The sequence below is a fragment of the Stomoxys calcitrans genome, chromosome 5 (assembly GCF_963082655.1).
Source record: "Stomoxys calcitrans chromosome 5, idStoCalc2.1, whole genome shotgun sequence".
Lineage (NCBI taxonomy): Eukaryota > Metazoa > Arthropoda > Insecta > Diptera > Muscidae > Stomoxys > Stomoxys calcitrans.
In genome coordinates this window covers 86,739,830-86,766,081 of record NC_081556.1, presented here as the reverse complement: position 1 = coordinate 86,766,081, position 26,252 = coordinate 86,739,830, and the positions used below count along the sequence as shown (strand labels likewise).

General features: G+C 40.0%; 1 protein-coding gene across 5 annotated transcripts in view; it reads right to left on the bottom strand.

The window, feature by feature from the left end:
* Positions 1-26,252, bottom strand: part of LOC106085266 (protein FAM13A) — a 186,542-nt gene that overhangs the window by 138,639 nt on the left and 21,651 nt on the right. Inside the window, exons 3-5 of one of the 5 annotated variants that reach the window (XM_013249431.2) lie at positions 3,970-4,279; positions 1,525-2,121; positions 24-1,005 (exon numbers count right to left, since the gene is read on the bottom strand). The gene's annotated coding sequence lies outside the window, so the exon portion shown is untranslated. Of the gene's footprint in view, positions 1-23; positions 1,444-1,524; positions 2,847-3,810; positions 4,280-26,252 lie in introns of those variants that run through there. The other 4 variants (XM_013249430.2, XR_009398532.1, XM_013249432.2 and 1 more) reach the window with 4 other exon arrangements.

The window sequence follows — 26,252 nt, the reverse complement described above, 5'->3', positions numbered from 1 at the left end:
TTAAATTGATAGATAATACTTACAACGCAAGCCTTAACAGACTTCCAAAGATTCCTTACAAAGTCTTCAATCTTGCTGCTTTTTCTGGGGACACAATATCAGAGTTGGCTTTGCCGTTCGATCAAAATCAAATAAAACAAAATTTTTCAAAGAAAAAAACTGTGGTAAATTTTTTAAAATCAAAGTCTCAACTTGGCAGTTGAGGTTGTTTCCTCGGGGAGGAACGTTACTAAGCCCCTTGGTGATGTAAGGGGTTTGCTTGGATCTCCCTTTTCTCTCTCTCTCTTTCGCTTTGTCCTCTATGTTGTTCAAAGAGCTTCTTTGTGATGAAATACTCTTTTGGGCGAAGCTTTGTGTTCGCTCGTTTATCGTCATATAATTTGTTGTATCAGCAGTTATAGTCGTTTCTTCCGTTTATCTTATTTTCTTCTTTTACTTTGGTCACAATAGCTAGCACACACGTGTGCACGCAGCACTCAAAAAAACACTCGGTTAGCAGAACGCACACGTTTTCGCACCTTTTTGTTGCAGAGATTTTGTCGTTTTCACACGTTTTTCCGTGTTTGATATTTTGAGACGAACAAATCGACTTCCTGGCTGGTTGCGTACGTAATTCGTAGGATTCGCTTAATAGTGTAGACTACTTTTAGGCGCTTTTGGTATTTTTTTACTTCTTACTTATTTCAGCTTGTGTTGATTGATGGCTTTTGATGTTGGTTGTTTGGTTTTGGGTTTTATTTGATTTTACGATATCAGTCACATTTTTTTGTTGTTGTTGTTGTGGTTGTTTTAAGTATATAACATTAATACATATATATATATATTGTGTTTTAGGCTCCTAGGTCCTTTGTTAACCTTTGAGTTTTACAAAAGGCGTCTGGTTTTATAGTCTTGGCTCACGTTGTCGGGGAGAGGCTTTATTTGATCTTGATTTTTTTCTTGACCTTGTATTGGCGATTACGCTGATCTATGGCAAAATCATATCGCGATCTCTGCACATTTTCGCTGTTTAAATTAGAATTTCGCTCGTTGAGAAATCGGAAAACTTTTAACGAATACGTTGTGGCAAAATTATAAGAACTCTTGCGTAAAAAAGCAGAACGGGCAAAATTTATGCGCGGCAATGGATGATGGGTTAGCAGTGAAACGCTAGCAGCAGTGATACTACAACAATTATCAATGGTCAAAAGCTAATTGCGAATAGTCGATTGGTGACTGGCTTCAAGGATGTTCAGTTGTATATTCTGCCTGATATACGGGTTCTAGCACAAATGGATCAAACGCCTTGTTATGATGATGCTTCGCTAATGATTTGCGTAGTAGGAATTGCTTATGGCTTTGTGACAATGATAACTGATGGCTGTAAGTTTGTTGGGTAAGACTGGGGTGGGAGAACAAACCTATAAGTAGGGCCCTCTATTTGGCTAACTCTCGCTCTCTCTCGCGTTTGTAAGCCTTAGGCTATGGCTTACTTTTTTGGGGGGGAAGGGGGAAATCACTTAAGCGATGATATTTGCCTCTTACTTGTTTCCTTTTCTCTCTCTCTCTTTCTCTCCCACTCGAAGGCAATTCGTGCCTCTCTTTCGCTTGCTCTCGCCTTACTCTTTTCACTGTGATTTCAAAAATTGCTTTCCTTTACTTTTTTCTTAGGCAGATTTACGCAATTATCTTTTTTTAAGTTTTATCATAAACTTTTAGGCGTTTTGCCAAAGTTTTGTTCTGGTGTTTTTTTTTTTTTTTTTTTGTTTTTTTCTCACATGAACCTTTGATTTTCTAGCTTTCTTTGCACTGGACTCTTGTACCAGATGCAATGAGGTGTGGTTGAAACAATTTACGGCTGTTTTAGGAAATGTGTTGACACAAGGCGATATCTTAACATGGAAATGTTGAGGTCGCGTTGGCGAAAAGTTGTTGGTCTAACGAAAAAAACTTAAAAAGTCAAAATTTTCGTTGCAAATATATTGAAAGCAGCCATTTAGATAATGATGATACTAATTTTCGTCGATACTTTATTAATTCGTAGTTTCGTAGTTTTTTTCGTATTCCTCTAAGGCTAGAGGAAATTTTTGTTTAAAAATAAAATTGCAATTATTTTATTAACAATTTGTCATTATTATTTATCTGCTTTTTAGATTAAGGCCAATTAGTAAGGGGGCGAAAACACAACACAACACAAAACACTTTTCGGAGTGGAGTGGCTTGTTTGAAACTTTTCGAAAAAGGTAAACACTTGCGAATTTTTTATTTTGCCAATTTTATTTTCTTCACTTTTTTCTGCTCCGTTTTATTTCTTTTTTTTTATTATGCCAGCACAATTTTTGTTATTCGCGTCTTTGTCATTTGTTCAGACTTGAAAAAAAACACAGCAATAGCAACAAACACACGAAGTGGTATACAAAGCTGGTGGCAAAAGAGGCGACCGAAATCAACAATCGTTGCTGTTCGTCGTCGTGTAGTGAGCAAGTGAGTGAGTGCTCTGTCGTAATGCAAAAATCAAAATCGATAAATCATAAAATTCACGTTTGCTTTACACTTATTTCAATTATTTGCTGATTGTTCAAATGCTAATTATTCTTCGTTTTGAATATGAATAAATTTTCGATTTTCCTTTTGGTTTTCTCTCCCTGCTTTCGGGAGATTTAATTATTGGCAAATATTTTTTTAATTTTTTGTTTGCTTTTTTCCATGCTCATAATGCTCTTTTTTTAACGCAATTTTTTTTTCCTTTGTTTTAATATCGACCGTCGGTATTTCTGGTGGCCTTTGGCTGGCTGGTTGTTACGCTCAAGAATCACGATTTGTATCTGAATGTAAAGTTCAGTTTAAACAGAAATTATGTGTGGCAGCTGAAAGAAAATACCCACTCTGCGTAAATGATTCTCTTCTCGTAGCAACTCACTCTCTTCGGTTGTATACATATTGAGATTTTATGGTGGGACACAATTGGGTCTCTTTGTTATAATTAATCACGTTTGGCTCACGTTTAGATTTTCGCCTTACCGCTAGCCCAGTGATGCCACCTGCGGAATTATGTGCATTTCATATACCTACTACACTACAGTGTGTAGCTCTAACACACTCTTGCCCAGTAATCTGGCATGGACGAGTGTTTATTTTACCCAGTGGCAAGACTAAATGAACTATAAGTATACAGGTTTTTGTTGTGGCAACACCACCACCTAACCACACAACTACTCTAAATGGCAGGCCCAACAACTAAAGAGAAATGCTCTTAGCATTAACACATGCGCTTTTGAATGACCTCCTAAATGACTCAGTACTTTTTCAAGAGATTTTACTTACATACGAGTGTTTGAAGCTCTCTATCTCTTTTGCACTCTATGTATGATTCTATAGGCAACTCTTTTCTTATGCACTTTTTGCCGGTTTACCTATAGATAGATAGATGGCAATGGGATGTTGGTTGGAGGGTGTTGTTGGGGGGGGGGTCTTTTAACTACATAAAATGTTATGTATGGTCTAGAACTTTCCAAAAGGCCTTGCCTTAGCCATAGTAGTATGTGATGTATGCTTTATGCTCTCTCTCTCTCTTCAATTTTTAAAAAATTATGCTTTGGTTGGCTTTAGCTGAGCACACAATATAGGGTGGGTGGTGAGTAAAGAGCTTGCAGCCGTTTAGGTTCAATGGGTGTGTTTCGCCAACAATAACAACAACAACAAACAAAATCTTTGTAGTTGTAGTTTGAATGACTTGTCATACAATGCACTCTACCTACAGTGGTGAGGTGATTTGTTGCTGTTGTTGTTTTTTTTGGCATATGTAATTTTTGCAAACTGGCTTAATCTTACACTCTTCCCTCTAGGTACCCCTTCATAAAACAAATTAAAAAATTATTCAATTTCTTATATGTATATCGTTCGTGTATTTGGTGCTGCTTTACTGTGCTGTGCTTTGCGGTGCTCTAGTCTCGCTGTCATTAATTATTCATTACAGTTCTTTAATCGTACTTTTGGGGTTTTGTAATTCGTTTCCTTCACTTCTTTTTTTTTGTTTCTTTTGGACTTATGTTGACATCGTGGTTTATTTTTTTTCACATAAGTTTGTTTTTCACTTTTATCGGGTGTTTTCGTTTCGGGTTTCGTTCGACAAATGTGATGTTTACATTTTTTGTTTGCGCTTCACTAAAAGGAATTTCGCAAGTTCGACAAATTCTATTTAAGGCTGACACCGACGCCGACGTTGCGAATTTTGTTGTTTTATTTACTTCGTTGGGATAAATGTCAACATTATAAAATTCGTTTGGTATTTCCGTTTGATCTGTAAAGAGAAAAAATTAAGAAAAAACTACATTAAAAGGGTTTCAAGAGAAACTAAAGAAGTTAAAGAAATAAAAATCTAAAAAACAAATGTTTCCTCCACAAAGAAGTAAGCCGGATTGGGGTAGGTTTCGGCGAGCTTTATACAGCGCTATCCCTTGTAGACCGGAGAAGCGGTAACTGTGGCAGCCATTAATATGATGGTCAAGTGGATCACGAATTGTTTGAAAGACTCGCTTAATTCTGTATGACATTTAACCACCATGATAGTCCACAGAACAGGATCTAAGAAAGGACCCTGATAGTCAATATGACGAAAGCCACAAGGGCATATCTGTAAGGCTGTGTTAAGAAGGTAGATCTGTTAGTGGAATATATGCATTCGAGACCCCAAGACGTAATTCTAACGAAATAGGTATGTCTCCATACATATTACGATGATGGAATGTATTCAGAAGTCAAAGAACGTTAGACAATGCCTAATGAGGAAGCACTAGAACTGCTTCTTCAGGGAAACTCTCCAACGAACATATATATGAGAGCTATATCAGTTTATACATAGATTGAGATCATACATAGCAAGGATGTTGGATATAAACGGGGATCGGTTTATATGAGAGCTATATCAGTTTATATATAGATTGAGATCATACATAGCAAGGATGTTGGAAGCCAGAACAGAAGTTTGTGTGCCCAATTTCAGTCAAATCGAATGAAAATTGAGGCCTCCAGGGGCGGAAAAAGTCAAACCCGGTGATCGGTTTATATGGGAGCAATATCGAAATCTGAAACGACATGGCCCTTTGGCTATCCCCAACGACCTTCAAAAAAAAATAATTATCTGCCCAAATTTCAAAGAGATAGCTTTACAAGTACGACCGCTATCGTGATTTTCATAGACGGACGGACATGGCTAGATCGATTTAAAATATCAAAACGATCAAGAATATATATACATACTATATTGGGACGCAGATCAATATTTCGAAGTGTTATAAATGGAATGACTGGATTAGTTTACATCCATCCTATGATGGTGCGTATATAAATTTACGGTATGAAACAAGGCCCCAATGCAATAAAGCCCAAATGCTATAAAACCCAAATAGAAAGTGAAATAAGGACCCAAACTTATATACTTAAAACAAAAACAAGGCTTTATTTCGTTTTTTCGGACTTTCTTTCATTTCATTACAAAAATTAGAGCATAATTTCATATGAAATAAGACCCCACATTTGAAAATGACCCCACATTTTAAAAAAATTTTAAAATAAAACCGAATGAGCAGCATATATCGAAATATTTGCCGGACATTAGTCTATAGCCCACTTAGTGGGCTATTATTTAATTTTTAAATTGAGACACTATTTCATATGAAATAATGCCCAAAATATTGGGCCTTATTTTAATTTGAGTTTTTTTTTTCTTTCGTTGCTGTCTTATTTCATTCTTACTTTTGGGGTTTTATTTCATTATCAAATAAGTCCCCATTTTCAGGTTGATATGTCATTTTCAGTTTGAGGCTTCAGTGCAGTGTAACCTTCTTCCATGCCCTCTTAAAATACATGGATTTATTGTTTGACCTCCCATTATCCTACAAAGAGAAACCGTGCAAAAAAACTTGCCAAATGCGGTCCATGGTTGTAACCCTTATTTTATTTCCAACTTTATTCCATGCTGTCACCAAAACAAACGGAATGACTTGCATAGTTTGTCTGCCTTAAATTACATCACTTTCGAATGCAATAGACCCTTTCGAAGAAGACTTGCGACCGTAAGTGTTACAAAGTTGATGGAGTGCCAAGCAATTCGATTCAACGTGTTCGAGACCTGGTTAAGTAGCTTACATCACCCACTTGGCTGCATTACATTCTCTAAAAGGGAAAAACCAGAAGCATTCATTAATCTGTCTGTTTTTGATGAAACATTCGCTATTAACAGAAGGTTCTCTAATTCGCCGTAGTCCAAGACAGAATAACCTTGGCTACGAACCGAAAGAATTCTCATTAATATAATGGGGTGTATTTCTGTATCTTCTTGGTGCACTATATTGAATTATGCAATTTCCAGGGAATTAAAACTGTTTTGCTTTTACTCAACAATACACCTACGCCATAGGAAACCATTCCATTCAACCTTCGATTCATCCATCAGGCATTGGAATAGAATCTCGTCATTATCGCCATTATAAATTGAAAGAAATTCGCAATAAAATTGGCAACATGAACCAGAGAAAAATTACAAACAATTCACCAGCAGTTGTGGCAGAAAACAGAAGCCATTGAATTACAAGCCCAAGCAATACCTAGGGGAAGGGTATGAAAGAAGAAAACAGTCGCAATTCGAGAAATTTCCATTTCATAATAAATTGTAATTGCCACAATCATCGAGTACTCCAACAAGCAATTAGTGAACAATCAAAGTGACCAATAAAGACACAACGAATGTATGTGTCTGGCATGAAGTTTCTAGATTAGTGTATGACCGAGATTGTGAGGGCAATGAACTTGAGAATTCTCTAGACAAAAGGAAACCAAAAATGTTTATTCCAACAGAAACAAAAGTCATATTTGGTTTAAATGTCGAACAATATGGCCTTTACCAAGAATACACACAATGCTATGTTGCAATCCCGAGACAATAAAAAAGGAGATATTAAATAGGTCAGGTTGTGATAGATGGTAAAGTCGAGTAGAAGGTACTAATGGAGGTTGAATAGCTTTTAGAGTTTACAGTCAGCAACAGCATACTCCACAGTAACTTAATTCAAAGGTTTTGCATAAGAAATGTAAACAAAATTTCGCGCACTTTTTTTCTAAAGCAAGCTAAAAGTAACAGCTGATAACTGACAGAAGAAAGAATGAAATTACAGAGTAACAAGCCGTTAAAAAAAATTGTCAACGCCAACTATATTACTACTATATTACCGACAATTACTTTTTGGGCAACCCAATAGCTTAGGTAGAAACAATTAAAAAGGCATTAAGTTCGACCGGACCGAACTTTGGATACCCACCACCTCGAGTATATATGTAAACTCCATTTCGTCACAATCCGTTAAAAATTGGATAACTTAAGCACCCAAATTCGGCACGGATATTGAGTGGTCTAATATATGTGTCACTATTCAATTTTGTAGAACAAAATATTGGTCTTTTTAGCAGATATATCCAATTATATATCGATCTAAACCATATTAAGGTCGGATATCGTGAGGCTCGGAAAAACTCACTGTTTCATATTTCAGCGAAATCAGGGAATAAATAGAGCTTTTATGGGCTTCAGTCCCCTTATCGGCAGATCGGTCTATATGGCAGCTATATCTAAATATAATCCGATCACAACCATATTTAGGTTGGATATTAGGAAGTCTTAACCTGTTCACTGTTTTAAATTTCAGCGAAATCGGGTAATAAATAAAGCTTTTAAGGGCATCAGACCCTCTATCGGGAGATCGGTCTATATGGCGGCTATATCTAAATATGGTCCGACCTGAACCATATTTACGTCAGATGTCGGGAGGCTTTAAATAACCCACTGTTTCAAATTTCAGACCCTTTACCGGGAGATCGGTCTATATGGTGGCTATATCTAAATATAGTCCGATCTGCACCATACTTGGGTCAGTTGTCGGGAGGCCTAAACCTACTCACTGTTTAAAATTTCAGCGAAATCGGTTACAAAATAAAGTTTTTATGGGCATTAGACCCTTTATCGGAAAATGGTTTATATAGCAGCTATATCTAAATATGGTCCGAATTGGCCCGTTGAAGAACTTAACCAGCGTGCATAAAAAAAACGTATCTGTGCCAAAACTCAGCTCAATTTTTGAAGCACATTGAAATTTTGCACATAATCTCGCTAATAATGTGTAAAATTTCAATGTCCGGGTGCCTTTTGGCAGGCACCTAAAGTTGGTCACCTCGGTATATCGAAATATTTTTAGGGCTGCCAAATCCTCAGCTCTAACCATTTCAAATTTCAAAGAAAAAATCTCTACCAGTTCTCACACGGCATATTTTTTGGTAGTTTTTTTTATTTTCTCCCACTGTGCGACATAGGAAATGCTTCAACGCACAGTGGGGTAGAATCGAAAAAAGCAAGTAACAATATTTTATTTGAGAACAGATGAAGATAACTATTTGAAGTGGTTAAAGCTATGGTGTTGTCGAAATCATAAGCAAAATTGTAAGGATCTAGGGAATTTGGGCGCCGCTTGGCAGCGCTCTAAAGTTGGTCATCCCGGCGTTTTGAAAAATTGCTCGGGCTGTGTCCCGTAATGATACCGATAATCTATACTGACCTCCTTTTTATTTCCTTTCAGTAATAGCCTCGTGTTCTCCTATTCGGATTACCCCATAGGATTTTCGTCGGCCTACCGAACGTTTCGCTGTTCCACAATGTTGCCAGCGCATTTGTTACCCACTCCCTTAACTCGGACTGCGTCAACCCGAAAGGCTTCGGGTTACCCAAGTTTATTGACGGCAGTCCACTGGCCTTCACCGCCAGTACAGCTTTCGACAACTGCGCTAAGTATGGTTTAAATCGATTCATAACCTGATATAGCAGTTCTATAAACCGATCTTGGATCTTGACTTCTTGAGCCGCTAGAGGGCGCAATTATTATCCGAAATGGTAGAAATTTTATAAAGGGTGATTTTTTGAGGTTAGGATTTTCATGCATTAGTATTTGACAGATCACGTGGGATTTCAGACATGGTGTCAAAGAGAAAGATGCTCAGTATGCTTTGACATTTCATCATGAATAGACTTACTAACGAGCAACGCTTGCAAATCATTGAATTTTATTACCAAAATCAGTGTTCGGTTCGAAATGTGTTCATTCACCGTAACGTTGCGTCCAACAGCATCTTTGAAAAAATACGGTCCAATGATTCCACCAGCGTACAAACCACACCAAACAGTGCATTTTTCGGGATGCATGGGCAGTTCTTGAACGGCTTCTGGTTGCTCTTCACTCCAAATGCGGCAATTTTGCTTATTTACGTAGCCATTCAACCAGAAATGAGCCTCATCGCTGAACAAAATTTGTCAAAATTTGAACACATTTCGAACCGAACACTGATTTTGGTAATAAAATTCAATGATTTGCAAGCGTTGCTCGTTAGTAAGTCTATTCATGATGAAATGTCAAAGCATACTGAGCATCTTTCTCTTTGACACCATGTCTGAAATCCCACGTGATCTGTCAAATACTAATGCATGAAAATCCTAACCTCAAAAAAATCACCCTTTATAAGGTGTTTTGTTATAGGTTCTAGCAACTGTGCCAAGCATGGTCTAAATCGATTCACAGCCTGAAACAGCTCCCATATAAACCGATCTCTCGATTAAACTTCTTGCGCCTCTAGAGGGCGCAATTGTTATGCGATTTGAAATTTATCGCAAAAACTTCTACTATGGTCTCCAATATTCAAAACATATGTGGACCGAATCGGTCCATAACCTGGTAGCACAGCAATTCTAATCCACTATCCTTTGATTGCCTAACTTAGCACGCTTTTACTTGTTTCAAATGACAAAGTTCCTCCCAACTATATCGAGCATTAGGAGGGGATAACCACCGCTGAAAATTGTATCTAATGCTTTCGCCAGGATTCGAACCTGATTCGGCACCATAGGCGGACATGCTAACCTCTGCGCTACAAAGGCTTCCAGTTAACTGTCAATAAAGATGTTCACACTCGCCTTCCTCACGTTAACACCACACCTCCTCACAAATATCGTGATCGCCCGGATCTCCACCTGCAAGACTGTATTACGGTCAGGCAGTGGGAATACGATCTCAGTCCCTGGGTTCTCAATGTAGACCTCCAGCCCCACTCTGTCCTCTAGCTTTGATCCACCTGTATAGAGTGAACTGCCAGAAGGCAATACCGGAGTTCCGTCGATCCAAGACTGTGCCGCTGGCAACAGTGGCTCGCGCACGGAAATCACTTCTATTCCATCCAGGTTTCCTATCATCGAAAGGCGGATTGGGATAAATTTCGGCACAAATTCTGCACGCCCATCCCTTCTAGACCAGAAAAGGAAGTGGAAACTACGGAGGACATAGACATAGAGGCCAGGTGGATAACGATGGCCCTGAATGACTCGCATGTGTCATCAAGTTCTACTGCCAGGCCAAGGGACAACAGGGACCGCCATGGTGAATCCCAGAGCTGGTTGGTCTAAGGAAGGACTGCAGAAAACTCTTCAACAGAGCAAAAGTCACAAGAGCACCACACGATCAGAATATCTATAAGGCTGAGCTAAGAAAATATAAGGGCGAGCTGAGCACAAATCCTGGGTGGAATTCTGCAGCTCCGTGAAGGATACATCTGAGGCCTGAGACTTAGGAAGATTCTGTCCTCGAGAACTATTACGGTGGGGTATATTCACAAGTCAGAGAATGTATGGACAATGTCTAGTGAGGAAACTACTCGTTGATACACATGTCCCGGGAAATTCTCCAACGGGCAACGTGGCGCCAGAAGAGGTTGTCACTGATATGCATTCTTTGGAGGTTATTAGGGAAATTGTGTCTGAGCCGAAAATCCTTTGGGCGATACGATGTTTCGACTCCTTTAAATCGCCAGGCCCTGATGATGTATCACCATTTGAATTACAAGCTGTGTCTGATAGACTGGTTCCCTGGCTTAGGAAGATATACTCTGTTTGTATCAGAATGTCATATATACCTGTGGGATGGAGGGACACGCAGGTCATTTTCATTCCGAGAGCAGGAAAACCTTACCCCACGATTTTTGTCCTTTCAGTCTGTCATCCTTTATACTGAAGATTCTTGAGAGGTTGATAGAAACATATCTTAGGGCAATGATTATTGGAGATCGCCTGTAGCGGCAGCTGCTGAAATAGCCCTTCACGACCTAGTCGGCTACATAGAGGGTTCTCTCGCTGTCGAGGAATATACAATGGTAGCATTTCTTGACTTTAAGGTGCTTTCGACAATGGAAACCCCACGTCAATCATAAAGGGGTTGGAGTTTCTAGGCATCAACTCTACTGAAAGAAAGTTTATTAATAACTTATTTACTAAAAGATGCATTACGGCAGGCTTGGGATCTGTGGATCTAAAAAGATGGGTCAGCAGAGGAACTCCTCAAGGAGGTGTACTGTCTCCTCTACTTTGGAATATAGCCTTTAGCAATATATTGTTGTCTCTGCAAGAAAAAGGCGTAAAAGTGGTCAAGTATGCTGATGACGTGGCAATTGCTGTTAGGGGAAAGTTTCTCAGCAATCTAAGAGATAAACTTCAGGAAGATCTACGTGCAACAGCAAAGTGGTTTGGGTATAAATCCGTGCAAGTCAGAAGTGGTTCTTTTCAGCAGAAGATACAAGTTGCCTAGAGAGGAACCTGTCTTCGTGGAAGGAGAGAATGTTCCATTTACAGAAAGCCCAAAATACATGGGTATTTTGATAAAAAGTACTGTACCACTATTTCTGATTTCCAATCGATTCTGGAAGTATGATATCCCTGGTAACAGAAGTTACATAACCTTCTATACGGATGGCTCTAAACTAAACAACCAGGTGGGCTTTGAAGTGTACTCCAAAGATCTAGAACTGGTCACATTGAAAAGGGTACCCGACCACTGCCAGTGTGTATCAAGCGGAGATCCTTGCAATTATACAAGTGGTGGAATGGCTAAGATATAATGTCGTTACGACAATTGCTATAAATATCTTCTCAGACAGCCAGGCAGCCATTGAATCCCTGGAGAACGTATTTCTGAACACAAAAACCGCCCTCGACTGTCGCAGATCTCTTAACGAAGTGGCTGAACAGTTCAAAATTCACCTGTTCTGGATGCCGTTCCACAGAGATATCCCAGAGAATTGTAAGGCGAACGAGCTTGCGAGACTAGAAACTACCCTTCACATTCCAACGATACTGAAATTGTGGGTATGCCTCTAGCGACATGTAAACCAAGTTTTCAGAACCAGGCCCGAAGGACAACGAATGATAAAGGGTCACAAAAAGGGGGCTGTGAGCATTCCAAAACTATTTGGCCTAATCTAGACTTGAAGAGATCTACTGCTTTGCTGTCATTGGCTAGAACAGACGTCTCAGTCTTTGTGTCCAACATGACAGGTCACTGTCTAATCGGAAAACATGCCGACAGACTGAAGGTTGCCAGCAACGACTTTTGCAGAAGTTGCGAGGACATCGAAGAAGAAGAGACTATAGAACACCTTCTGTGTGTGTGTCCCGCAGAAGGAGTTCCACATGAGGTTCTCATTTCTTTGAGAACCTGTTTGATTTAGCGGATGGGATCATTCTCAGGTTATTGGACTTTTTGAAGCGATCTGGATGGTTCAATGGTAGGAACTAGAAGGCATCTTCCTAATTCTGTTCCTGTGGTATCACAATGGACGAAAACGTCTAAGTGAGTCTGATGGCAGACTTCTACTAAAACCTAACCTTACCTTCCTATCATCGCACAGTGGGCAAAACGACAAAAAAATTGGAAATAAGTCTACAACTTTTTATCAGGAATGTGCTGCTGTAATGAAATGTTCATGGGAAATTTAGTAGTATTCTAGCCTTGAAGATGTCTAACATTTTGCTGTCGCTGGCTGGGACAGTCATTGTGCCTGTCATGACAGGTCACTGTCTGCTTGAAAAACATGCTGACATGCGGACGACATTTTTAAACGACAGGAACTAAAAGGATTCTTACTTTAACACAGCGTAAGATACAGGGTGTCAAAGTTTACCACTTTCAACTTCTCCAACCTTCTAGGGCCCATAACTTTTAATCTACTGATCTGCATGATTTGGTAGTCTAGAGAAAGATCTAAAAAACTACTATAAAAGTATTATACATTATTTCCTTTTTCACAAAGTAGAGGGGTACTGAGAAATGTTTTATTTGGTAATTTGACTTATTTTGATATCAAACCAATTTGTGACTTCTATTCCCATATTGAAGGCCTTTATTGATTTGATGTACAATAAAATTGTCATATTTTTCCAACAATCTACTGGCGCAATGAATGAAGTTGAATGACAAAAGAAAAAAAACAAACTATGTGCCAAACAAAGTTTATTGAAGAAAATACAAGAAAAAAAATGGGAAATGGAAATTTCCACAGTCAATGATGAAGACCACATGCCTTGAGGCTCCAACACAACGATTCACATGACAATGTGTAACGTGTCAAACCTTTTAGACATACGTAAAGGAAGTTCCATTTAAATTAAATGCTATTTGAATGTTCCAGAAATGATGTATCGAGAGTGACATCAACATCGATGAACATGGCATTGAATAGCATCAATTGTTTCCATTTTCGAGATTATTCCCTGTAGTTTCGTAGAATGTACAAAACATATACGCTGGGTGTTGTTGAGAGTGATAGGTCTTTGAATTGATATGAAGAAATTTTATAAATAACAAGTAAAAGTGTGTTAAGTTCGGTTGGGCCGAATCTTATATACCCTCCACTATGGATGGCCTTTGACATGTTCTTTGATAGACTCTTTCAAATACATAGGACATATGAACCGATATGGCCTGTACTTGTCTTGACTGTTGGAAGTCTTAAAAAAATGCTACGTTTAAAAATGCTAAATCCTCTAGAAGTCATATCGGTTAATATGAGCGCTATATCAAATTGTAGATCGATATGAATCATAATTGGCACGGCTGCTGGAAGTCATAGCAAAAACTTACGAGCAAAATTTCATTCAAATCGGGTGGTAATTAAGCCTTCTAGGGGCTGAAAAAGTCAAATCTAAAGATCGGTTTATATGACAGCTATTGGGTTGCCCAAAAAGTAATTGCGGATTTTTTAAAAGAAAGTAAATGCATTTTTAATAAAACTTAGAATGAACTTTAATCAAATATACTTTTTTACACTTTTTTTCTAAAGCAAGCTAAAAGTAACAGCTGATAACTGACAGAAGAAAGAATGCAATTACAGAGTCACAAGCTGTGAAAAAATTTGTCAACGTCGACTATATGAAAAATTACTTTTTGGGCAACCAATATATCGGAGGCCACCGTAGCGCAGAAGTTAGCATGTCCGCCTATGACGCTGAACGCCTGGTTTCGAATATTGGCGAGAGCATAAGAAAATTTTTCAGTGGTGGCTGCAGTTATTTGTGAGGTAGTGTGCCATTTGGTATGGCAGCCATGTAAAAACTTTACACAGAGTTGTCGGTCTGCGGCACGCCGTTCTGACTAGGCTATAAAAAGGAGGCCCCTTATCATTGAGCTTAAACTTTAATCATAGTGTACAGGAGAAGTATCCCCTGTTCCTTAATGAAATGTTCATGGAAAATTTCGTAGTATTCTAGCCTTGAAGAGGTCTAACGTTTTGCTATCGCTGACTGGGACAGACGTCTCAGTCATTGTGCCTGTCATGACAGGCCACCGTCTGCTTGAAAAACATGCTGACATGCGGAAGAGACTATAGAACATCTGCTGTGTGTGTGTCCCGAACTGGCAGTCAGAAGGAGTTTCACTTTAGGTTCTCATTTCTTTGGGAACCTTTCCGATTAGAGGATGTGTATGTTGTCATAAGATGTTGGTCTTTTCAAAGCTTTCTGAATTTTTCAACAACAGGAACTAGAAGGCATCTTCCTTCCCCTGTGCCTGTAGTACCACAGTAGACGAAAACGTCTAAGTGAGGTAGACTCCAATTTAAACCTAACCTAACGAAAGTATATAACTAGTGATTTTTTAACGTGCGTGAGCTGTTGCAACCAGTGTTGTCAAAAAGTTAATATGGGTGCCCAAAAAGTAATTGGGGATTTTTCATATAGTCGGCGTTGACAAATTTTTTCACAGCTTGTGACTCTGTAATTGCATTCTTTCTTCTGTCAGTTATCAGCTGTTACTTTTAGTTTGCTTTAGAAAAAAAGTATATTTGATTAAACTTCATTCTAAGTTTTATTAAAAATGCATTAAGTCTCTTTTAAAAAATCCGCAATTACTTTTTGGGCAACCCAATATTATCTTTTTGGCAACACTGGTTTAAACAGCTCACGCAATGGATACGTTAATATACAGAATTGACGATTTTGGAGTGAAGATAAGCCAGAAGCATTACAAGAGCTACCATGCATCCAGAAAAAGTCACAGTTTGATGCGGTTTATGAGCTGGTGGCATCATTGGACCGTACTTCTTCAGAGATAATGCAAATCGTAACGTAACTGAGAAGGGTGAGCGCTACCGTGGGATGATATCCAACTTGTTTTACCCAAAATGCAAGAGCTTGACTTGCATGACATGTGGTTTCAACAAGACGGCGCCACATGCCACACAGCACGCGTAACAATGGACTTATTGAGTGGCGAGTTCGGTGAACATTTTATTTCACGTTCGGGACCGGTCAATTGGCCGCCTAGATCGTGCGATTCAACGCCTTTAGACTAGTTTTTGTGGGGCTATGTTAAATCTCATGTCTACCCAGACAAGCCCGCTTCAATTGATGCACTGGAAGACAACATTTAAGCATTTATTCGAGAGATACCCCATAGACCCATTCAGACCATATTTGACATGTATGTTTCAGGTCATGGGAGAAGATGTTGTACAAAATTTCAGCCAAATCAGATGAAAACTGCATCCTCCAGAGGTGCAAGAAGTCAAGATCCAAGATCGGTTTATATGGCAGCTATATCAAAACATGATGGAACGATACGACCCATTTACAATCCGAAACGACTTGCACTAGGAGGTATTTGTGCAAAAAGTCAAGCGCGTAGCTTTACTCCTTCAAAAGTTAGTGTACTTTCGACAGACAAACAGATGGACGGACATGGCTAAATTGACTTACAATGTATAAAACAAGCAGATTACCAGAGCGCCAAATTTGCCTCCTGGAAGCTTTTGTGCGATCAGGTCGATAGCATCGATGTCCAAACTGAAACGTTAGTCGACGACATGGGAGCGTGAGCATAGGTAACGAAGGACATGTTGGGGTTTTGGATAAAAATGCATTTTCCACATGATACGATGGGACTCATAGAGATTCCAGAATCTGGGAATAATAAGTTTGATCGTGGGCTTATCATTACAGAATTTATGGAAAAGGAAGAGCTTCTAACCATTTAAGTCACCAGTACCTACCTGATAGAATATTTCCGGCGTTAGTACAGAAAGAGGCAGACTATCTGGCGCCTCGTCTGGCCAAAATTTTCACAGCGTGTCTAGGACTTGCATATACTCCGAAAGCCTGACAGGAGGCAAGGGTGGTGTCTATACCCAAGCCCGGCACGGCAAGTTATGCGACACCAAAGACCTATATAGCCATAAGCCTTACGTCCTTTCTACTCAAAACCATGGAACATATTGTGGATGATCAAGAGTAGGACATCCATCAAGCTGCTGAAGTACAAACAGCACGTCTATGTCAAGGGTACGTCGGTGGCGACTGGCCTGCACGTGGTTGTGCATCAGATAGAAGAATCCTTCGATGCCAAGCCGTACGAATTGGCGGTTTGGATTGACATCGAGGGGTTTTTAATGAAGTGCATACCGACAGACTGATTCACTCCTTAGACCAGTACCGGGTGGACCGGGTCCTTAGTGACTGGATAAACCATATGCTAAGGAACATATAGAGAAATTGTGGGTCCCATGATGCAAATATAAGGGAGAGCGGCACAGGGCACGGGGGGCACTTTGTCGCCACTCTTATGGGTGACCACCATAAAGAGTAGCTCATCCATCGAGCTGCTGAAGTACAAACAGCAAGGCTATGTCAAGGGAAGGTCGGTGGAGACTGCCCTACACGAGGTTGTGTATAAAATAGAAGAATCCTTCGATGCCAAAACGTATTTTATAGCCACTTTTGGATGACCACCATTAATAACTTATTACGGAAGCTGACTCAGAAGGGATTTGAACCCGTCTGCTATGCAGACGATGTTATAATACTTCTAAGGGGTAAAGATCCAAACGAGATATGCAGAAGGGCCGAAAGGGTCTTGCATATGGCATATGAATGGGCTAGTCCCAGATGTCTCAATCCTAACCCAGAGAAGACTGAAATATGCCTGTTTACGAGGAAGACGAAGGTGGGCCAATTTAACGCACCACGTTTCCTCAATAAGACGATTTAGATATCTGACAAGATCAAATACTTAGGAGTGATCTTGGATAGGAAACTCATAGCCTGTTTGTCGATGACGAACGGTTGCTTTTTATTCATCTGAGCTTCTTTTTCCAATCTAGATTCGTCTATATAGACGGTTTCTAGTATTTAGAAATGGGATCCAAATCCGAAGATAGTCCACTGACTCTAGGAGCGTGATTAGACCAATACTTACTTACGCTTCAGTACTTTGGTGGACTGCTACGGAGAAAGAAGTGCAACATAAGGACCAAACAGATTCAGAGAACAAGTTGTCTTGGCATAGGCGGAGCGATAAAGACCACGCCCACTAGAGCACTGGAAACAATTCTAGATACAGATGAAGTGTGAGGGAGCCATTGCGACTATGAGACTTAAGGCGATGGGAGAATAGAATGAGGATGGGAGCAGCTCATACTATCACGGTAAAGTCGAGACGACGATAGGAAACATGGAAGAGGTTTCCGATCGGATCCCTGAGACGACACTTGATGTTGAGTGCGAGGCACTTCTGCCATCGTCACAGTCTTGGATTGCCATCTGGAAAATCATGTTACACGGATGTATCAAAGCTAGAGTACAGAGTGGGCCTGGAGGTATACAATGACAACCAATGTTTTTATACCCTCCACCATAAGATGGGGGGTATACTAATTTCGTCATTCTGTTTGTAACTACTCGAAATATTCGTCTGAGACCCCATAAAGTATATATATTCTTGATCGTCGTGACATTTTATGTCGATCTAGCCATGTCCGTCCGTCTGTCCGTCCATCCGTCTGTCCGTCTGTCTGTCGAAAGCACGCTAACTTCCGACGGAGTAAAGCTAGCCGCTTGAAATTTTGCACAAATACTTCTTATTAGTGTAGGTCGGTTGGTATTGTAAATAGGCCATATCGGTCCATGTTTTGATATAGCTGCCATATAAACCGATCTTGGGTCTTGACTTCTTGAGCCTCTAGAGTGCGCAGTTCTTATCCGATTAGAATGAAATTTTGCACGACGTGTTTTGCTATGATATCCAACAACTGTGCCAAGTATGGTTCAAATCGGTTCATAACCTGATATAGCTGCCATATAAACCGATATTGGGTCTTGACTTCTTGAGCCTCTAGAGTGCGCAATTCTTATCCGATTGGAATGGAATTTCGCACGACGTGTTTTGTTATAATACCCAACAACTGTGCCAAGTATGGTTTAAATCGGTTCATAACCTGATATAGCTGCCATATAAACCGATCTTGGGTCTTGACTTCTTGAGCCTCTAGAGGGCACAATTCTAATCCAATTTGAATGAATTTTTGCACGAAGTATTTCGTTATGATATCCAACAACTGTGCCAAGTATGGTTGAAATCGGTCCGTAACCTGATATAGCTGTCATATAAACAGATCTGGGGATTTGACTTCTTGAGCTTCTAGAGGGCGCAATTCCTATCCGATTTGGCTGAAATTTTACATGACGTATTTTATTTTTACTTTCAACAACTGTGTCAAATAAGGTTCAAATCGGTTCATAACCTGATATAGCTGCCATAAAAAGCGATCTGGGATCTTGACTTCTTGACCCCTAGAGGTCGCAATTATTATCCGATATGCCTGAAATTTTGTACGATGGATCCTCTCGTGACCATCAACAAACGTGTTTATTATGGTCTGAATCGGTCTATAGCCCGATAATGATCCCATATAAATCGTTCTCTCTATTTTTCTTCGTGAGCCCCAATGGGCGCAATTCTTATACGAATTGGCTGAAATTTGACACAGGTCTCCAACATATAATTTAATTGTGGTCCGAAGCGACCATATCTTGATATCGTTTTAATAGCAGAGCAACTCTTTTCTTATATCCTTTTTTGCTTAAGAAGAGATGCCGGGAAAAGAAGTCGACAAATGCGATCCATGGTGGAGGGTATATAAGATTCGGCCCGGCCGAACTTAGCACGCTTTTACTTGTTTAGACTGTTGTAGACTGCCTGACCATAATACGGTCCTGCAGGTGGTGTGGTGCCAACGCGAGGACGTCGATTCTTAACAAACTTTACGAACAGTAAAATTGCCATAAAGGCAATAACAACCAGGACGGTAAGGTCACGAACAGTCTTGCAGTGTAAGATGGAGATTAACGCCTACTTTGAGGGTGGCACAATCCGCATCGTTTGGGTGCCGGGCCATAACGGAGTAAGGGGAAATGAAAAAGCACACGATTTGGCGGTAAAGGCCAGAGGACTGCCGTCAATAAACTTGGTTAGCCCGAAGACTTTCGGGTCGACGCAGTGGAAAGGAGACGGTCGGCAGGACGACGAAAATCCCATGGCAGCCGGTTGTATGTACCGGATTGATCCGATTAAGTCCTTCATCGCCAAGTGTACATCGCACTGCTACAACAACAGCAACAAAAATCCTATAGGAGATCCGGATTGTGAGAAGACGAGGCTATTGCTGAAAGAAGGCAAGCAGCAGGTCAGTAAAGCTATCGGTATCATAACAGAACACATAGGACTACGAGCTCACTTATGCAAAATCGATGCGGCATGTGTAGGGCATGCGGGGAAGCTGATGAGACGTTGGAGCATTTCCAACATCATTGCCCGGCTTTGGCGGCTAACAGAAACCGGCACTAAGGTGGGGACACAATAACAGGAATAAACCAACCAAGGGACGTGGTACTGAAAAAATGAGGGATTTTTTAAGCAGCACGGAAATTATCTTTTTCGTTGTTACTTTTTAGTATTTGGAGCGCACAACAAGCCGATTACTGTCTTAGGTGTATGTCCATAGTGGTATGGGCGGCTTCCAGAGGCTCAAGAATTCAAATCGGGAGACCGGTTTATATGGGAGCTATATCTAAATCTGCAATCCTCAACGACTTACATCAATAGCTAGGTGAGGTTAGGTTTAGGTGGCAGACTTAGGGATTGATATAGCTGCCATATTACAGGCATAAACCAACTAAGGGGCGTGGTACGGAAAAAATGAGGAATTTTTTAAGCAGCACGGAAATTTTCTTTTTCGAGGTTACTTTTTAGTATTTAAAGCGCACAACAAGCCGAATACGGGCTTAGGTGTATGTCCATAGTAACATGAAGCGGATAAATATCCGCCCCCTTTTTTCAAACTAACCTACAATCAGAATGACGAAATTAGTATACCTTCCATTGTATGGTGGAGGGTATAAAAATATGGCATGGATAGGCAGAAAAAAACCATTGTAAGGAAATGCACGACCAGAATACATTCGTGCAGCTTTCAACTCATTTCTTGACCGACCTAGTACAATAGTCAAGACTGAAGACTTAGTAAAAATAATGGATTTCCCAAATTTAGATTACATTTTCACAAAAAAAAAAAAAACAAACGTGATGGTTTGAATTGGTAACACTTCGTATCAGCGACACTGTTGAATGTGATACGTCAGTTGAAGTTACTCACACACTCTGTTCTGTCATTTGAAAAACACCCATATATCAAAGGGAACCTTTTTAGCCTTGATTGTAGAGCCACAACCTGGCGTTGTCATCTGTCGTTTGCATAAACTCTTGATGACAATACTTTTCACCCATTTAGAGGACATGCAGAGATAATAGGCTACCTTGATGAATTGAAATGTGAATATGGCTAAATGTGTTTTGCAGAGATTTACTAAATGACAATTCCCATTCAAATTGATTGAGAGCACCTGTTGGCATCACGGATCATCCGTTTCAACATCATGCAAGGAAGGATGTGCTTATAGGTCATCCGTCATTGTGTTAACATGACAGCCGTAGGCATCTTTTAATCAAGCTTATGAACAGAGAACGTGCATTATTGTTTAATTGCATCACTATCAGAGAATAATTTAAATTCTCTTCTGGTGAATGGCAGTTATATTTAAAATTCCCTTTAGACGCCAATTATTATTGGCATGTGCAACTAATTGCATCAGAGTTAATAGACCAGAAAAAGAAAGGTATTAAATTACCATAAAATAACAGCCAATAAATATAAAATGGATATCATCAAGGCCATGCAGATGAAATCAATTACAATAAAAAAATTAAAACTGCAAAAACTTAAATGAAATTTCTAGAAAGCAGATGGTAATCTGTCTAATCTGAGGGGGTAAATAAAGTACGAGAGAGGTTCCAAAGGTTGTCGAGCTAATGAAAACAAGTAAAAGTTCAGCCGGGCCGAACTTTGGATACCCACCACCTCCGTTATATATATAAACCACATTTCGTCAGAATCCGGTGAAAAATTCATTATTCATGCCCCCATAGCAGCTTTATCAAAATATGGTCCGATTTGGACCAAATTCTACACGGATATTGAGTGGCCTAATAAATACAAGTCGTTGTTCAATTTTCCAGAACAAAATATTGGTCTTTGGTCAAATATAGACCGATCTCAACCATATACGACACGGATGTCGAAAAGCCTAACATGATTCACTGTATCAAATTTGAGCGAAATCGGGTTATAAATGTGCCTTTAATGGGCCCAAGACTTTAAATCGTGAGATCGGTCTATATGGCAGCTTTATCCAAATCTGAACCGATCTAGGCCAAATTGAAGAAGGAGGTCGAAGGCACTAACACAAATCACTGTCCCAAATTTCGGCGAAATCGGACAATAAATGCGCCTTTTATGGGCCCAAAACCTTAAATCGAGAGATCGGCCTATATGGCAGCTATATCCAAATCTGGGGTGATCTGGACCAAAATGCAAAAAGTTGTCGAACAACTTAACAAAACTCACTGTCCCAAATTTCGGCGAAATCGGACAATAAATTCAACTTTTATGGGCCTAAGACCTTAAATCGAGAGATCGGTCTATATGGCAGCTATATCCCAATCTGGACCGATCTGACCCTAATTGGTGAATAATGTTGAAGGGCCCAACGTAACTCACTGTACTAAATTTCGGCGAAATCGGACAATATATGCGCCTTTATGGGCACAAAACCTTAAATCGAGAGATCGGTCTATTTGCACCTATATCCAAATCTGGACTGATCTGGGCCTCAAAGCAGAAAGTTGTCGAAGAGATTAACACAACTCACTCTCCCAAATTTCGGCGATATCGGACAATAAATGCGCCCTTTATGGGTCGAAAACCTTAAATCGAGAGATCGGTCTATATGGCAAGTATATCCAAATCTGGACCGATCTGAAGCAACTTGCAGAAAGATGTCGAAGGGCCTAACACAACTCATTGTCCCAAATTTGGGCCTTTCATAGGGCCAAAACCTTAAATCGAGAGATCGGTCTATATGGCACCTATATCTAAATCTGGACCGATCTGGGCCAAAATGCAGGAAGTTGTCGAGAAGCCTAACAAAACTCACTGTCCCAAATTTCGGCGAAATCGGACAATAAATGCGAATTTAATGGGCCCAAAACTTTAAATCGACTAACTATATCTAAATCTGCACCGTTCTAAGCCAAATACAAGAAGGATGTCGGAGGGCCTAACATAACTCATTTTTCCAAATTTCAGCAAAATCGCATAATAAATTTGGCTTTTATGGGCCTAAGACCCTAAATCGGCAAATCGGTCTATATGGGAGCTATATCAAGATATAGTCCGATATAGTCCATCTTCGAACTTTACCTGGTTATGGACAAAAAAGAATCGGTGGAAAGTTTCAGCTCAATATTTAAATTTTTAAAGACTATAGCGTGATTTCAACAGACAGACGGACGGACATGGCTAGATCGTCTTAGACTTTCACGCTGATCAAGAATATTTATACTTTATAGGGGTCGGAAACGGATACTTCGATGTGTTGCAAACGGTATGACAAAATGAATATACCTCACTCCTTTGGTGTTGGGTATAAAAAATGCGGCTTGTAAGGACTCAAGAAGTCAAATCGGGAAGTTATAGACCAATTTGGACCGTACTTGGCACAGTTGTTAAAAGTCATTACAAAACACTACGTGCTCAATTTCAGCCAAATCAGACAAAAATTGATATATGTAAGGGCTCAAGAAGTCAAATCGTGAGATCGGTTTATATGGGTGCTATATCATCCATATAAACCTCTTTGGACCATACTAGGCCCAGTTTTTGGAAGTGACAACAGAACATTACATGCAAAATTTTAACCAAATCGGACAAAAATTGCGGCTTCTAGAGGCTCAACAATTCAAATCGGGAGATCGGGTTATATGGGAGCTATATCAGGTTATAGACAGATTTGGACCGTATTTGGCATAGTTGTTAAAATTCATAACAAAACACTACATGCTCAATTTCAGCCAAATCGGACAAAAATTGCGGCTTGTAAGGGCTCAAGAAGTCAAATCGGGAGATCGGTTTATATGGAAGCCATATCAGGTTATACACCGATTCGCACCGTATTTGGCACAGTTGTTTAAAGTCATAACATAATACAACATGCAAAATTTCAGCCAAATCGAATAAAAATTGCGGATTGTAAGGACTCAAGAAGTCAAATCAGGAGATGGGTTTATGAGGGAGCTATATCAGGTTATAGACTGATTTAAAACCTACTTGACAAAGTTGTTGGTAGTGATAACAGAACACTACATGCTCAATTTCAGCGAAATCGAACAAAAATTGCGGATTGTAAGGACTCAAGAAGTCAAATCAGGAGATGGGTTTATGTGGGAGCTATATCAGGTTATAGACTGATTTGAAACCTACTTGACAAAGTTGTTGGTAGTGATAACAGAACACTACATGCAGAATTTCAGCAAAATCTGACAAAAATTGCAGCTTCCAGGGGCTCAAGAAGTCAAATCGGGAGATGGATTTATATAGGAGCCATATCTAAATCTGCAATCCCCAACGATTTACATCAATGGTAGGTTAGGCTAGGTTAGGTTGAAAAGAGGGTGCAGATATTAATCCGCCCCATGCCACTATGGACATACACCCAAGCCAGTAATCGGCTTATTGTGCGCTCTTAAAACTATAAAGTAACCTCTAAAAATTTTTTTTTAAGTTAGGAATTCGGTGCTACTTACAAAATCCTTGTTTTCAATACCACTCCCCCATGTTGGTTCATGTCTGGTATTGTGTCCCCACCTATGTGCCGATATCTGTTAGACACGAAAGCCGGATTTTCGCCATCCTACCGACCGTTTCGCTGTTCCACAATGTTGCATGCGCATTCGTCGCCCACTCCCTTAACTCGAACTTCGCCGACGCGAAAGCCTTCGGGTTAACCAAGTTTATTAACGGCAGTCCTCTGGCCTTCACCCCCAAATCGTCTGCCCTTTCATTCCCCCTTACTCCCTTATGGCATGGCACCCAAACGATGCAGATTTTGCCATCTCCAGAGAAGTCGTTAATCTCCTTCAAATCGTCTGCCCTTTCATTTCCCCTTACTCCGTCATGGCATGGCACCCAAACGATGCGGATTTTGCCATCCTCAGAGAAGGCGTTAATCTCCTTCTTACACTGCAAGACTGTTCGTGACCTTACCGTCCTAGTTGTTATTGCCCTTATGGCAATTTCACTGTCGGTAAAGATGTTCACTCTCAACGTTCTCGCGTTAGCACCACACTAATTAACGCATTCCGTGATCGCCCGGATTTCCGCCTGCAGAATCGTATTATGGTCAGGCAGTCTAAAATAGATCTCAGTCCTCGGGTTCTCAATGTAGATCCAGAGGCCCACTCTGTCCTCTAGCTTTGATCCATCAATCCAAGACACCTGTTTCGTTTCTCGTCTTCGTCTGTTCGTTTATGTCATATATCTCCTATCGTACCCAATCCATGATTTCGAAGTAAGCTGTTTCTAGTCCCTTGCCTGTTATTCGAGGAATGCCCCAGGGATCAATTCTGGGTCCAATTCTATTTTCTTTATACAGCAACGACCTGTCAGACCAGCTCTCATTTTGCAAGGCCCACATGTATGCGGATGATGTACAGGTCTATATAAGTAGTCCTAAGGAATATCTATTGGGTTGCCCAAAAAGTTATTGCGGATTTTTTAAAAGAAAGTAAATGCATTTTTAATAAAACTTAGAATGAACTTTAATCAAATATACTTTTTTACATTTTTTTTTCTAAAGCAAGCTAAAAGTAACAGCTGATAACTGACAGAAGAAAGAATGCCATTACAGAGTCACAAGCTGTGAAAAAATTTGTCAACGCCGACTATATGAAAAATCCGCAATTACTTTTTGGGCAACCCAATAGAAGACCATGTCGGGATGATGAACCATGACCTGCTCGGATTTATGGGGCAAATGCTAATGGTTTGTGCCTTAATCGCCTAAAGTCCAAGTGCATGGTTATTAGGAAAAGGGTTTCACGTTACACGTGCGACCCTGTGTTTGTTGTGGCTAATCAGAGATTGGAGATCGTGCGAAGAACTTGGGGGTGACATTCATTAGGAACATTTTGTTGGCCAAGGGTATTCTAAGCTTCGCTCGCTTTGAGCCACTCAACAATTTACTTCTCTTTGGATAAGAATACTGTTTGCAAAGTCATATATTATACCTAGCCTTCTCTACAGTTGTGAACTATTTGCTAACTGCGATTCTCGACGCAGCCGGTAGATCGCTATGTTCTACAACAGTGTAGTACGCTATGTAGTTGGTCTTTGTCGCCGTGACTCCACATTCAATTACCCCATATCTATTTGGCCTTTTTATATAAAATAATATATACACAAGCACCATCTCATTTATTTGAAAGAATTAGATTTGAAAGGTCGAACCGAGGAAAAAAATTGATACCAATGATACACCGTAGCTTAGTCTCTCTCTCTATTCATATTCGCCGTTCAGCTTTGGAACTCTATCCCCCATGACCTTCTAGAATATTCTCCAGTGCCTAGACAACATGTTCCCTGAACCTGTTGCATGTTCCTTATGTTTCACTTTTTCTCCAAAGCAGTCCACC